Raw genomic sequence first — 15,564 nt, forward strand, 5'->3', positions numbered from 1 at the left:
GAATGACGGAGAGAAACAGAAATGATATGTTGGGGAGTTTTACTTCTAAGTCCTTGATAGACTCGGATTACAATTGAGGATCCACATTGGAGTAATTCTTGTTATTTTTTTTAAGATAAGGAGTAGAAAATGTGTGTATGTGTGTATTTACTTCTTCTCATAGATAATCTGCTCTTCTCCTACAAATTGTCAGAGTGAGCACGTTCTTTTTCTGTTCCCTCGCCCACACATAGATCTAGGTCCGTTTTTTTACAACTCTAAGACTAATCATATTTTAACTTTAGAATAGATGAAAATAGTTTTTGTAAAAATAATTATTTATATTTATATATATTTTTGTACAACATTAATTACCATTAATTGTATTCCTTTTAAAACAATGCTTTATTAGAATGCAATAAGGGCAAATCAGAGGAAACTCATACAAGTAAAATACTTACAAATTTTGATTCTGTAAAATGTTTTGTCAATTGTTCAAATATATATTTCATATATTTGTTCATGTATTTTTTTATATTCTATTAACGATGAGTTCAGTATATTAAAGTGAAAATAAAACAATTTTCAATTGATAAATTGATTTATTTTTCATTTTCTTTAAACTGTTTATTCATGATAGATAGTTTATCAAATATGTCAAAAAAAATTATTGAAAAGCAAATATATGTATATCAAGAAGTAGAAATATTTTATTGTTTAATTTTATTTAGTCATTTTGTATAGAAATTTTTCGGAAAGGATGTGCTCCATCCTTTATAATCTCAAGTATATCAAAGTTAATTCATAAAAAGAAGGGATTGATTTGAGTAAAATGATTATCGATAATATCCCATTTAAATAACTCATTTATAATACTTATGGTGACATTAAATCAAAGACTAACACTGACCATGATACCAAGAAGATATCTACACCAATAGATTTATTAAAAGATACATGGACTGAGACTTAATCCCTAAATGACTACTATATGCAAACATATTCACAATATTCTTCTTAGAGGACCCAATAAATATAAAAAAGTATTTGAGGGAAAGTCTGCAAGTGATGGTAAATCCAGGTTTTTCGATTAATATGTAAAGACAATTACCATAAAATCAACGGCAGATTCAAGACTCCTGACTTCAATAACCACTTGGGGAATTGAATTGTACAATATCGACAAGGAAAGTTATATCAAAACTTCTTCTGGTATAAGAGACTAAGGACGAGCCAGGATTTCTAGGCAAGAAAGATACAAAAGTACTTTTAGGAAAATACAGGATACCAAATCGAAGAAATACTCGCCATGGGTCCAATAGAGCTATTGAAAGCATTATAAAAAGAAAATTATTGCAAAATATAGTATAGACAAACTACTGAAACACTCTGGAATCGTTTCAATAAAACAACTGAGGTCTTTTTGAGTTTGAAACACTTATCTATCACAGTAAACCAAATTTAAGTAATGAGAGGGATAATAAAATCATAACCGAACATGGTACACTTTTCCCTTCCCTAGAAATCAGTCTTCAGAAACCTGTCCAACAAATCCAGGGGAAAAAGATTTAATACTGTCTTGCAATATCTACAAAATTCACAACGAATTTAAAGAAAATCAGGCTCACAAGGAAGAATCACATTAAATAATTTCTTAGAACAGAGAAGAGAAAAAATGGAGAGAAGTAGGTATATTATATTCGTGTAACTCATTATTAGGGTTGAGCATCGAGCGAGTACGAGGAAAACGCGGGAGCAAGACATATATTACTATTGATTAAAGTAAACGTTTTGGAGGACAGAATGTCACTTGATTTTGCTATTGAAATGATAATCTTCTTTATTACAAGCATCAATAGAACTGTTAATATAAAAAGTAGTCAAATTTTCAAATTCAGGAATACTTGATTTACTATGTGAAACTCATAAAAAAAACTTTAATATTTATATATTATAGATCTATTAACATCTCCGAAATTTCTTCCCTTAAAGTCGCTTATACAGTGAGTAATCATAAACTAATGTCTAACATTTTAGCCATAGTAATAGATTACTTGTAAATTGGTAAATTAAAGTATATAACGTATATTTGTGATGTTAACTTAAAAAGTATGTGTAAAATATTAAACAACTAAAATAATGATTAACTACTACAAAAAATATTAATAAGATAATTTAGTAAAAGTTATACATAAAAAATCAAACAAATTAGTAAGGACAAATGATACGACAAAGAAGTTATTAATATTAAATATTACAAATGGATTCAACAAATTATTAAAGGCAAATGTAAAATATCAATATTTGATTTGAAATATTTGCACTGCCTGAAATATTTTGGGCTAAACTAACTCATAAATAAATAGAACTAATTTGGAACATAATTATTAAAATCAAACCAGCGCCCTTTATAGATCCTATGGAAAAAAATCTTCAAATACACTATGCGTACAAAGACTTTTATAATTAACGACAAAAAAATTCCACATCGATATTGTTCGAATGAAGACCATCCTATAGAAGCATTTACAAAGTATTTGGAGATGTCTCAATTAGAGTGAAAGGAAAAAACAGCCTTCGAAGAATGTTCTAAAATTTGATTTAATGTAGGTTTTTTTATTTATTATCGATTTTTCGTAATGACAAAAAGGACCGAAAACAGAAATTTCATTTTTTGCCGAAGGACATTAAAATTTGTTCAAATACTTTTTCAAATGACAAAACAGATATTTCGCCAAAGGTTTTTTTATTTATTAAAACAGTTTTGATATGGCGAAGACTCGAAGTTCATTAACATATTTTTCTTTCGCTTTTATTCGCACAAATGTACATTTTCCCGATAGTTAATGTATTAATACTTGTGATTTCATATTTTAATTCAACATAAAATGATAATTATGAATCATGAATAACTTAACCTCCGGATAAGCTATTCACTTTTACAAGTACTAAACCTTTCCATGATACCTTTTACAGTTTTGATTCAATATATTCTTTTATTTTATCGTCAACTATGTTCTTTATGGAAAGTAATTATTCTTCATAGACGTAAAATATGACATCACTTTATGTTAACTTGTTGCCACAATGGTGAAGCAATTGGTCCAAGCCCTAAAAATTAAAATATAAGCATTGTACAAATTTCAAATATCAATTTTTTAATTTAAACCATATGAAGAAATAAGATACTTATTAGAAATATTTGATATTAATTCTAATAATAACTGATGAGTAATTATTGTATACATTAGAAGATAAATCAGTTTATATATCTAAAAATATTATTTGATTTTTTCGTTTAAACATGAAAGTTCAGGAAGAGAGTGGATGGACAAAATAATAAGATAAAAAGACATATCTTATGAAAATATGCTATAAAATCTCTAGGATTAGATACATACCCAACAATTAAACCATATATTAATATAATGTAAATGGCTAAGGTCAGGTCTAAACGGAGTGAAAAGTTTTTAGAAGATAGCATTTCAAATTTGTCGGAACTCACACTAATATTAGATAAAAATTGTATACCTTCAAAAATAATAGCAAATTGGATGAAAGTTTAAGTTTTGTATCTGTACATAACAAATAAATTCCAGGTATTTTACAAATCACACAAAAATTTGAGTTTTTATTCAATTAATCATTGATCAACATTTTTAATTAATTTTAGGTTGCCAAATTATTGGATTCAGTGTAATTGTGGAAAAATATCATTAAGAGTTAAAAAAATTAAATGATTCCCTCTTTTGTTCAAAATACATGTAGCTTATTTTTTTAAATGTATTTACTTTTTATAAGACTAATTATAAGGGTGTTTAGGTCAGGTCTAAACCATTTCAAAACTACAATGCAACTATTAAAATATATAGCTTTAGTCAAATCATTTCCAAGCTAGTTCAATTTATTTTCAAAGGAAAAATATCATTTGTTCCGACTTCTTCTGCCAACTCAACCCTCTACTCAGAGTGAATAATTCGTTTAGTTTTTTGTAAAATGTTGAAAAATAATACTTGTGCCAACTATATCATATTTAAAACAACTATCATCCATGATGCAAGTTTCAAGTAGATATCCAAAGGAACATTCAATTATTTAAAGCAACGTATGAAAATAAACTTAAAAGGATAAATTAGTTTCAATTATTGTTGATGCTTTTTTTGTACGTATCATAAATAATTGTATTTTTGTAAATTCTCAAGATTTATATTGAGTGAAAAAATACATAACAATACCTAAAAACAAATTTCTTCATTATAATGGTATTTTTTACTCGTCAAACAAAATTTGTAAATGACAATATTCAAATTGATATATTTTTGGTAAAATAAGGAAAATATGACAGAAAATTAGTTACTTCATCAAATAAATACATATTTTGGAAAATATACAAATAACATATTATATTTATATATTTTTTTTAATTATCGAAAGTATATAGTTACATTAGAGTGTTCACTATTTTGTAAAGTTGACCAAATCCAAAACTATTATAGTCAAGAATATGTTTTAAATGTTGTTAATGACCCCTTGAAATATTTTTCATAAGGTCACTAAAAACAGCTACCCTACATCCGGTCAAATTTCTTGCGTACAAGAAGTACTTCAAAATGAGATAAAATAAAAAAAACTGATCAAAATTATGGCCATGAAAATAATTTTTTTTTAACTTGTCAGTAATTCCTTTGACTTTATTCAAAATTCTAGCAATAATGAAATCATACACTATTATTGGTTTCTTGTTTTATGTAAATCTGTCTTTCTTGCCAAGTAGTTAGTACCATACATCAAATTGAACATTGTAGTGAGCCAGATTACATAATGGTCTAACTTTGTATTTTTATTAACCTTGAAATTCATGAAGTAATTATGGACAAAATATAAATATATAATTATGAATTTTCTATTTTTTCAGCAATTTATATTTTTCAAGAAGAAAACTATTTTTTTTTTCTCAGTAATTATTTGGCACTCAAATATTTTAAATTTTAACATCAAAAAATAGATAGAAATACAAACAAAAAATAATGAAAGGTGAAATACAAACAGAAAGAAATACATATTTAAATACAATAATAGAGGGATACATTATCCACTATCTCAAAATTAAGTCATATAAAAAAGTACTGGTTATTATAAATATTTTAAAACATTTGTACATAGCTTTAGAATGTATTTAACTCATCAAGTGACTTTCAATTTCCTTTACCTTCACCAAAATATGATGTGCCTTTGCAATTACAGCACGCTGATTATCTGTCCTGCTAACAAAGGTTAAGAAGTCTTCACTTTGGATCTTTCTCCCAAAAGAGTTATCTAAATTGAAAAAAACGTCTCTATATATTAAATAAAGAAGAGTTAATTCCCACAAAAATGATTTGTAGTCACCATTATATAGCAAAAATGGTATTCTACGCATTTGTCTTTGTGAAATTTACTTCTAACTTCCAGGGTACTGGATAATTTATGATAAGATCACCATTTTTCTTCCGAAGTTAGAAGTTAACTACTAAAAACTCCTATAATTTCCTATATATTTCTTTTGATTTTTCATTCTTTCAGAAATTCAATAAAAAGATTAAGTGTATGGCATTGAGTACACTTTCTCAACACTAGTACTGAAATGGGAGCTAATGTTAATCTAAATATTACAATTAGTGGTTGACTTCAATTTTCTGAGGAAATATATTATATAGTATCTTAATGCTATTTTGTTAACAAAACAGCAGCAGCAGCGTCAACAACGATATACATATTATTTGTTCTAACCTCTATTGGATATAAACATTCCTTCATCGTAATCTCCCATTCTCAAGATAGTTCATAAAACTTAATAATGTTTTTTGAGCCTTTGAAGAATCCCTCTAGCCTTGAAGAGCGTCTTTAAAATTTTTGACCATCCATTCCAGGGATTACTTTTATTATTTTGACCTTCTTTTATAAGAATTATTTCAAAGTCACTGATCCAATTAACTACATAGAACTGAAAGCCAATAACTGATAGACCACCAAATGTTTTGATGTTTAGTAGTCTATCTATGGATAAATTTATCTTTTTACCTAATTGAAAAAAAATACTTTAATATTACAAATTCTTGTTAAATATCAGCTTGAAAAGGAGTAACACGTAGAAGATGTATAACTTTTGATACAATATAAATATTCCATGCTCTTGCCTTATCCCACATATTGAAAGTAAACGAATTTAAAAAAAACTTTACTCAGTTTAGATAAAATGTCATTTTGATTCATTTTAGCATTTTTTTCACCTATTCATGACCTGAACAGGTATATTTTTTTAATGGTCTGAAAAAGGGGGTCTTTTTCGTTAAAGAGTTCTTTGTATGGACTTATAACTTCTGTCCTTTCTTGATTCATTTCAAGACCAGATCTTAGAGAGTATGTTTTCAAGATTTTTGTAACTATTTTAATAGATTTTTAAATTGGAAGTTGAGTACCAATAAAAATTAAAGTGAAGTAATCTTGATAACATAAGCATTTAAAATAGAAGTTGAAGAATTAAAAGCAATTATTTTCTATTTATTCTGATGAATATTTTGGACTAAAAGGTCATTGCATAAAATAAAAATTATTTCAGAAGAATGGTATCCTTGGTACATGCTGCTTTTGTTGTAAGAGAAGCATTTTTGTGTTCCCTATTGAAACCATGTTCTAGTTCTGGATATGATAACACCAACTTTCCGAATAATATAGTCTCGAAAACCCTTCCAGTAAAAGTCCAGAGTCTATAAATTAAATGTTGATTTCGTATGGGATACATTTATTCTTATTTTCACCGATGAGTTTAGTTGTCATTTTAGGCAAAATTACCTCGACTTTGTCGATGTGTTTGATGCCGCCATTTTTTTTTTTTTTTTGGTTTTTCTGAAAAAGATTTTTATGGAACAAATCCTAAGCATTCAATCGGTCATACTAGTTTTTTCACAAACAAGCATATTGATGTAAGAGATAGATCAGCTTCTCTTAAAAAGGAGTTCTAGGTACAAGTTGCTTAATGAAAGGGTGTTATAACTGATGTATGTATGAAAATCAAGGGATGTTATAAACTTAGCGTATCATATATTATAAAAATGAAAATAACTGTCTTAAACATTGATAGTAGGCTTAAGGATGAGAAAATGATATCAGAACTTGGTTCAGTTATTGAACGAAACCCCTATGAGTGTCCACCTTTTGCAAGAACTTCTCATCCTAGACGCTTTATCAGAATGAGGGTCCAAACTATGAAATTTTAATCAAGGGAAATCCTAACACAATCCCATAAATTCTTCCTATTAGAGGCCTTTTGGTTGCACTAAAATTTGTGGGAACAAGGAAGTAATACTTTCAATGCTTCAGCGTTAGACATACTTAGTGGTCTTTTAATGCAAAAAGAGTTCAGGCATTTGCACATGAGTGTATTTTTCAAGAATTATTTTTATAACGTATGTCATCAATTAATAGGTAATCTCGGGCAGAAGAATATGAAATTACCACCAATAAGAGCATTTGCTAGTTGAAGCTAATTAATAAGAAAAAAAAGATTTCTAGAAAACATTTGCAATGTAAAGCCTTCTACTGGAGATGATGTGAGTACTGAAGGTTCTACTTCTAAATCATAATAAAATATTCTAAACAATAAAATGTATGGGAAAATGTCAAGTCATTTACAGGAGCATCCGCAGAAAACGCTGAATTCATCCATATTTGTGTATAAAACAATGTTACGAATTTTTTCATCCTATCCAGCTTTTTCATTGTACTTTTGTCATAATTTTTTTCTTAATAAACAAAAACATATATTGGGTGTATATAGTTATGACCATTTATCATGCTTGATGAGTTGCTCCTGGTTTTTTCAAGCAAATACCTTGAGGAAAAGTGAAATTACAGTAAGTTCTGCCATTTTTTGATAATCAGCTCTTGGAAATGTGTCTGATTTCTAACTGATTTTACTAACCCTCAACTGTATTCTAATTAATTGTGTCCATCATTTAGTAATTTTTACACTTTAGTGATCGGGAGTCTAAATCTAGAACTGATAAGAATTATGTAAAAAAAAATGTTGACTATGCTTAATTGTTAGAAATGTACTCAAACCCTTCTTTATTGAATCACGAAACCATAAGGTTGTAACTTCACGTCCCAAAATTTGCTTGTGAAGAATAGGGAATGTATTTAGGGCTATTTAATTTGCCAGTATTCTAAATAAAATTTTTGACCATCAGTCTATTCTACTAAGTTAAACCAATTCATAATGTAAAACTGAAAGGGTGACGTATATTCCCTTCATTCATCCTATGCAATGAAGAAATCCGTGAGGAAATGAGAGCAGTGATCTACAATGCCAGATTTTATACAGATATGAGGAAATAAGTGTCAGAAGAAGTTTGGAATATGGAGTACGCATGGAAAAAAATTGTTATATAATACAGCTGTAGGAATCCAGTGAAGAAATAAACGAAAATCATCAATCCTATTAAGCTAGGACAAGATAATAGGAGTAGACTATGGATTAGTGAATGCAAATTATTGTAATAAAAATTAGAAGTTAAAAAAATATCGACAAAACATTCTAAAAAAGGATGCCGTGCGGGGATAAAGTTCTCTCATCATAAACATAGTTCAAGATATGAAACAAGTGAATTTCACACTGATGAAGTCGTTAAGTACTACCACGAATTGTACGAATGTTTTGCCGATTACATTCGAGTGTACCCTCCACAATGCATACTGTTGTCTTTTTGGGAAACTGAGAACCCCTGCAGAGTATTTTCACATGTAATTGTGGAAATACTTAAGAATACACTGCAAGATAGAGAAGATAATACACAGGGATTTAAAGGTGGACCAAGATTGACAGACATTGTTGCAAATTTACCAACTGGTTCCAACAATTTTACCGATTATATTATAATATATTGACCATTGACTTTGAAATTGCTTTTGACTGGGTCTCACATACTCACATTATGAGAACACTGAAAGGCAAAGGATTTGGAGAATTCATGATACATTGTCTTGTAAACTCCAATACAAGGTATAGTCAGGACACATATTTAGATCTTTCCAGGTAGAAAGTGGATGCAAGTAAGGAGATCTCATGGCAGCAATTCTTTTTATTGTTCCTGTGGATCCCTTATTGTTACAAATGAGTCATCTAATAGGATTATGTTTAACTTCCATGATTGAATATTTTTAATCTCCTTATACAATATTAATTTTTGTTTTCTTTTTTTTTACATGCCCAAAATGTAAGAAATTTAAAACCCTACTTTTATCATATGAATTTTTAATTAATTTGCCATTCGTTTATATAATTTTATTAAAAATTAAAAATGCACTCACACCTACATCATTTGACAAATCGTGTTTAAATTCAATTTTGGTAAAAATTATGAATTTTCGAGTCAAAAAATAAATTTAAACAACAGCAGATACATTTGTATGCTGTATCAAATTTTGGTGTCAACATCAAACCAGCACTGAGTATGTGAGTTGAAACCCCAAATTCGTTATATATCTTACAACTTTCTTCAATTCAAATAAATTATTTTGCAATTCAACAACACATTTCCGAATTTTTATACTGAGCTACATACTCCCATAATGAATTTATGAAATAGTTCAAGTACTTAGAGAAAATAAATAAGGAACAACAGTCCTAGCAACATATCCTATGACTGAACTGAAAAATCTGGGATCAAAGAAGCATAGTTGCACCATATTCATCCCACTTAAGCATTATTTATGTTGACTATTTCAGAGAACTAACCAACCAAGCTTTATTGTAATGTATGTCATTTTTTAATTAATATTAAGGAACATAGTTACCTATTGGTATGTATTTGGATGTCAAAATGGATCCAAAAATATAAGGACTTAATTCTTAATTAAAATATATCCCTGTAATGCTTTGTTTTATTAAATATCAAGCCCTAATATTTATTAAAAAGTATTTTATTACGCCATTATACTTATTAATTCCATAGTATTCATACAATATAATGTAGATAAAAAATAAATTAACTTTTACAATGGAAAGAACGGTATATTTTTAATCTTATTTTCCTCAAGATTGTCACCTTCAATTATGGGGCAATTTTTGAAATCATGGAAAATGTTACAGATAAAAACCTCATGGGTTATTAACGAGAAGTGAAGCTAATCAATAGTACTTTTGTGCATGTTTAAAAAAAGGAAAACAGAAATCAACATTGTAACCCTGATAATTAAAAGAATGTGAGGAGAAGAGCATTGTTATGACATTCTGTTAGATTACTTACACGCAGCTGTGAAAAGAGAGGTTAAATAAATAAACATGGAAATAGGCAAGAGTTACTCCGAGTTGAATCCCAATGTTACTCTGATTCCAACAAGGACATACAATTACAACTCTGCAACAAATCCACATGGTTACTCTCCGTCTGCTATGAGCACACACAAAAATGCCCAATCCAGTTTTGTATATATCAATGACAGCTTGTATATTGTATGTACTTGAAAAGAAAGTTAATTCCTAAGGAATTAAATAATAATGATAAAGGCTTAGGAAAAGAAAATTTACTCTTCAAGCTGTCAAGTCCAAAAGAAGGCCTACCTAAAAATGCTACTGATTGTGCTAAATCCTAACAAGGAAAGTATGTTTTGATGGGGGATGTGAAGGAAATTCAAAAAGTCAAGAAATTGGATTTTTTTTTTAACATATTTTTAGTAACTTTTTATGTTCAGAATCAACTCACCAACATAATAACAAACACTATAATGGTACATAAAATATTTCTATGTAGATATCACTAAGACCGATGCAAGCATTTTTCTTTGGTGCTCTTGATTTTTTTTTCCAAATTTTATCACTTATATCCTTTTTTTTTCAACTAAAATCTCATGTTTTGCCAATAAATAAAGAGTTTTTCCTAACCCTCCGTTAGTGAACATCCTTTTTATAATGCTGTTCATGAGCTAGGTAAAAAATAAACTCACGGACAACAAAATGAATATAATTACGTAATAAATAATTGAATTGCCATAATATTTACGCCATTCAAAAACTTTTTTTTGTACGAAATTTAAATTTGTAATATACTCAACACATAAATAATCAAAATTTTCAGACTGACATCTCATTTTTTCAATGTTTTTAAAGAAATGTAAAAATTAGTATTAATTGAATCATATTTTTAGATGCCTGTTCTTATATTTATAAAAACTAATAGTAAAGAAAGATATTGTACTTTAACATAAAACCAATTAAAATCCGTCATTTTGTGCTTTTAATTCCCTATGGAGCTATTACTTTTTTGGTATTTTATTTAATATATGAGAAAATGTAGTTTTAATAAGTCATGAGCGTTGTTTACTTTTATTAGCTTGTAGTCAAGGCTTCAGAGAGGAGCACCGTATTACAGGGGAATAATAAAACTCCCAGTGGGATAATAACCAATAAGGCAAGAACTTTGTTTACTTAATGTTAGTTTAACAATAACCTCTTGAACATTCATCAAATTATGTTATTATTATAAGAAAATAAATAAGAAAGAGAAACCTTGCTCATAATATAAGAACACTAATAGCAAGATTATTATCTGAACTACCAACAACTCCGCCTTTGGAAGGGATTGATTGCATCTGGTGTAATGCTTGTATACCAATTCCTCGGATTCCTTCAATATATCCTGCAAGTTTTATTCATCACCACAGATTTTATCTTCAGCCAAGGATCATATGGCGACTTATTAATTGCTCAAAGAAGTCCTATAATTATCTATAAAATATCTTCTTACTCAGATATTTCCGAACAATATCATCTGCTGAGTCGCCATGAAAGACAGGATCATTAATACAGATAACTCGAGGCGCTGTGCCCCATACTTGAGATAGTGCCGGGGTTACATCGTTTATAAGATTTGTCCCATAATACACCTTTCATATATTCTGGTGTCAGTAATTGTCTTTCTCTGTTCCAGCAAGGGATATCAAGACATGTCTACAAAATTTTACGTTATATTCGCGGAAGGATAATTGATAAATGGGTTATGCCTCCCCGAGTTGAGATTTTGGTCTTTTTATGACCTTGATGTAGCTGTGTAAGGAAAGTCTACAAAGCCATGCCTCTACCTCCATAATCGCCTTTTCTGTAACTAAAGAACTTACTTTAGTTTTATAAATTACTACAGGAATAACACAAGTAATGTATATATAGGTATATTCTTCTTTGTATATTTAACCTCCTCCAGAGGTTTATTTTTTGAACTACTGTTGACTTAATTTTGCTCCAGTTATCTTCTTGGATATCAGTACTCTCCATGTGATGCCTAATATATCAATCTTCTTTTTTTATATTGCAGCTCCCAATTTTGAGCTCTCGAGCAAGATTCCATGAACCGATAGGCATAAAAGCAGTCTTACTCCAATTCAACTCCAGACCGGACCACTTCCTAAATTCTTCAACGTAATTTAATAGTACTTCTAGCCTCTTTATTAATTGAGCCTCTAAACCTGCTTACACTGTCATAGTAACATCATCTGCTTCTAAGTCAATGAGATGGCTATCTTCCGCAAAACATATTCAAAACTCCCATACTTTTTTTGATATCTATACTACAAGCTGCTCAATGCCAGCAATAAAAAGAAATGAAGAAGAAGGACATCCCTGCCTATAGCTTTTATTCAATTTAACTGGTTAACTCCCCACTCCATCTATAGATATTGTTGACGTGCCATTAAATAGTTGTGCCCGAGCTGGTTAAAAAACCGCTTTGGAAGCAAAACCCTGACTGCTCTAAGAATTTGCTAGTGAGGAATCGAATCAAAAGCTTTGTAAAAATCAAGAGCTAAAATCGCTCCAAATGTATCTCTTTTCCTTACAGAGTCAATATCACCCTGAATATTGCATGAAACATCTGATATTTTGCTATGTTTTAAAAAACCTTTTTGTGTAATTCTAATATTTTTATTCAAAATTGGTTCCATTTGACGAACTAGTACTCCGGAGAGAATTCTATAGGATTAGTTAAGAACTGTAATAGGCCTCCGGTGATGAAAATCTGTTCCATCCCTTTTTTTTTCGAATGAGAGCAATCCTTCCCTTCGTGTGGGTTTTTGGCATTTTCCCGAATTTTTCCATGGAGTAACCAATTTTTGAAGATACGGTGTAACCTTATCCAGAAAAAGTGTATAAAATTTACCCCAAATACCCTCAGGACCTGATGCTTTACTATCCTTCAAATGAAATATAATATAATGAACGATATTTTCCCTTGTAAATATCATATTCTCAGGATTACTTGAGATTGATTTTCTTTAGGGAAAGCATTCTCTTTCTCTGCCTACTATTTTCTGGAATCCCGTATGAAAAATAATTCACAATATTACTCGTATTTGTGAGAACTTTACCCATGTATTTTATTTACACTATTCTCCGAGCTGAGAAATTATCCATAACTGACAGCTGTTTTAGTCTAAAATGGGCATTACGTATTTTCTCCATTTCTGCCTCAGCAACTTCAGCAACCCAAAAATAATTTACGGAGTCTACCATAACTGTTCGTGAAAAAATTGAGCCCTTGTCAAGAATCTTTTCAACTTCATTTTGGATCCTTTACTTTATTTTTTTCAAGCAATTGCCTTACAGTAACTTTTATATTTCTCCTTAACACCTATTATGCTTGATTTGGTGAAAATGAATCATCAAAAATTCTTTCCAAGCGTGTTTTTAGTTTTATCTTAAATTTACCTTCTTCCAAGATCAATTTTGGTATTTTAAAATCATTATTGTTCCGTTTACAATGAAGTTCCATAATAATTAACTAATGATCGGAATGAGATTCTGATTTGTATGAAGCTTTTTTCTTTTTCAACAAACAAACTAATTGAGGAGAGACCAAATGATATCAAAATTCGATTTAAAATTCAAATATCGCACAATCAAATTGACTGAATTAGTATATAATATGTTCATATAATAATTTAAACAAATCTCATTAATATTAATAACTTGTTGGACAGTTATTCACTATTTTGATATTGTATTTGGCTCTTTAAAAATTCAAGTTCGATTTTTCATTTAAGTAAAATACTTTTATTGTGTTTCTCTGTTTCATCTAAAAAATTCCAACCGTCTTTTATGTTATCAACACATAATACCGATAATTATAATTATAAAAAGTGAAAATTCATTGTAACCTCAATTTTTTAACTGATTCAGTCTCCACAGCTTTTTGTTTTAAAATAATTAAATATATACTGTTTTTTTTTTTTTATCTACATATTATAAATAAAATAAAAACTTGATTTACAAAAGCCCAACATGGTAAAAAAATTATAATCTGATCTTTTTGTTGATTTTCCCCATTTTTCAAAAAATGTATGGTGAAAAAAAAAGAATGATGGAAACTATAGCAAAAAAAAATAATTAGGGAAAGGGGTGTATGTGTGGCTTTTTAATAAATAAGTATTATAAAGTTGTGTTAAAAATATTCTAGAATTTAGTATAATTCTCAAATGTGGATTATTTAACTTATTGAAAAAAGTATTTTATATTTTAGAGGCAAGGAGATTAATTGCAATTTAAATATTCTTCATATAAATTGTATTTCATTGGTATTTATGGTAGATTTAGTTATATTTAATTAAATACATATTTATGCAAACTTACATTCTATATTTATTAAATATTTCATAAGAGAATTAAAAGTTTAACCAGAAGAACCAAAGTATAATCGACCTTTCATTGATGGTAATTATTTTTCAATTGCAATATAAGTTGGTTCTTTAGTTTTAGGTAACCTATAAAGTAATTTAAGAAAGTTGTCTGCTCACACAAAAATAACAGAAAATGAAAAATCTTTTTTGGAAGTTAATATTTTTTCTAGTTATAATCAAGACAACATAATAAATCATTAATCTTTCATATACTGCAATAGTTGGTCTCTCAATCTTGAGGTCGAAAGATCAAAGTATAAAATTCAAAAGAGTCATTTGTTACGGAGGTTAAGAGTAGGTATTTGTTGGTCTTGGAGTAGAATTGAGGATCGACATAGGTTGAATTACGACCTATGTGTTTGCTCAATACGGTGTGAGATTTATGTGCATTACCTTACTCTCATGGCTGCTTGTAGCAAATCTAATAGGAAGGAAATAAACAAGAGCCCCACACCGTATCTAGCTCTGTATAAGCTGCTCTCCTCTCTAACACTCTTCATACTTTAACAAAAAAAAAAAATGGATTTTTTCCCCTAGCATAACTATATGTTTTTCTACAACTATCTCTCTTTATATCTCTGTTTTATACAGAAAAGTCAAAAACATATTGACTGGCTTTTTATGTATTTGTATAGTTGTGTTGATTTCGTCTATTAGTGTATATGCTTCGTATTTTTATTACTTTCTTCATTTTGAGGAAAGGAATAATTTTTCTATACAAATTTCATATATTGTACCTTCATTGGGATTTGTGTTAATTTTATAAACTTTCTGTTGATTTTGTGAAATATATATTTACATAAATGTCAATAAAATTGATGGATACAATTAAATTGTCATAATATAATGACGTTTTTGATTTTTATATATCTATATAAAGAT

Source organism: Lepeophtheirus salmonis, chromosome 4 (genome assembly GCF_016086655.4).
Source record: "Lepeophtheirus salmonis chromosome 4, UVic_Lsal_1.4, whole genome shotgun sequence".
In the NCBI taxonomy this organism is placed as follows: domain Eukaryota; kingdom Metazoa; phylum Arthropoda; class Copepoda; order Siphonostomatoida; family Caligidae; genus Lepeophtheirus; species Lepeophtheirus salmonis.